The following is a 1,662-nucleotide window of genomic DNA, read 5'->3' on the forward strand; positions in this document are numbered from 1 at the left end:
TCTCCCCTTGTTTTCTTTTGCCTCTCTCAACACCTCCTTATTCTTGTTAAGTAGACGTAAGCACTCATCAAATTGCACACGTTTCCCAGCTAGAAATATTTAGCCCTGTTCTGGAGTGTGGCATAATGTGTTCTGTTTTTCTAAAACAATATATGTATATATTTATTATACATTACTTTTAAGTAAACTAACCAATTAAATAACACAAGATAAATATAACGCCAATTCCGTCTCGAAAGACATGCTAAGAATCGGGGAACAGGGAGACAGTGGAAATTATATTTGTCAAAATATAAATTAAGTCTTCAGCGAAAAGATGAAAAACAAAATGAACTATTGTTATAACAAAATCCACCTTCAAACTATCAATTGGTATGCTGCAAGAGTAGGTAGTGCAATGTTATAACACAATGATTTGGTGATTAAACTTTCAAGTTTAATTTGGACGCCAACATACTGGACATGCCGACAGCAGTCAGCTGGTACATCACAGGCCAAAGAGAGTGGTCACCCAGTTCGATTTTTTAGCTAGCCTTTTTTGGACTTTGGTTTCTTGGGGAGTCTATCCACTTTGCTTTTGGATGCTTTACTTTATCAGCCGCATATACTATACGGCGTGTTGTCGTGGGAAAGTAGAGACGTTGAGTCTTGGCAAACGGGAAAGCTTCCTAGAGACATACATCGCAAGCTTTTATGGGAGTCATTTGCTCACTGAATCAGCCTTTCCTTGGATGTTACTCTCGCTCTGTAACCGGGTATTCTTGTGTTGCAAGCTTTTATTAAGGCAGCTTGGTTCACAGGCATCTGAGAAAGATATCCAAATTGTGGTTTGATTCTTTTTATTTCCATGTGATGTCGGACTGTAATACTCGTAAATGAACTGTTTTGAAAGAGGCTTTAAATTTAAACAACGACAGTAGCCTGCCCCCATTTCATCCTCAACAACCAGGGAGAGCTGAAGGAACTGAACGTTTGCTTTCAATTCAATATTTTGGTCCCCAAACCAAGGCTTCCCCTCTCATTGAAATACCCTAAGTTCTGGAAGTATAGCATAGGACTCTCTTACAGGCAATAGTAACAATTTGTTCAACAGGATTAAACAAGCTATATATTATACATATACATATATATATATTTGTTGTTGTTGTTTTATTTTTTGGGGTGTTTTTTTTTTTGGGGGGGGGGGCTTTTTTCTGCTGCAGAGTCTCAGGACGTATAGTGGAAAGACTGATATAGGTATTAGTTATCGACTAAACACGTCCTCTTTGCACGCTTTTGTCCTCCTGTTTAAATAAAATTTATATATTTAAAAAAGCCCCCCAAAAACTTAAGTTTTGTGATTTTTATTTCTCTCAAAACCTGACTAAGAAGTGTATAGAGTTTTTTCCCATCTGTCGTTGACCCCGTCCTCCTTTTCGTCAAGCAGGGAAGTGAGATGGGGAGGAGTGGGGGTAGCAGATTGATCTTTTTATAGAAGAATAACGCATATAACGTGAGCACCACGCCGGGGTGAGCGTCCAGCCTTCGAACGGATCTTTTTGTAACTAGCGGAGTGTTAAACTAATACAAAAATGAATCATCAACCCAGTATCATTCATAACCTTTCAGCTGTGCTTCATTTCTAAATTATAATTGAACAGAAACAAGGCAAACAACAGCTCT

The sequence above is a fragment of the Aplysia californica genome, unplaced genomic scaffold (assembly GCF_000002075.1).
Source record: "Aplysia californica isolate F4 #8 unplaced genomic scaffold, AplCal3.0 scaffold00175, whole genome shotgun sequence".
NCBI lineage: Eukaryota > Metazoa > Mollusca > Gastropoda > Aplysiida > Aplysiidae > Aplysia > Aplysia californica.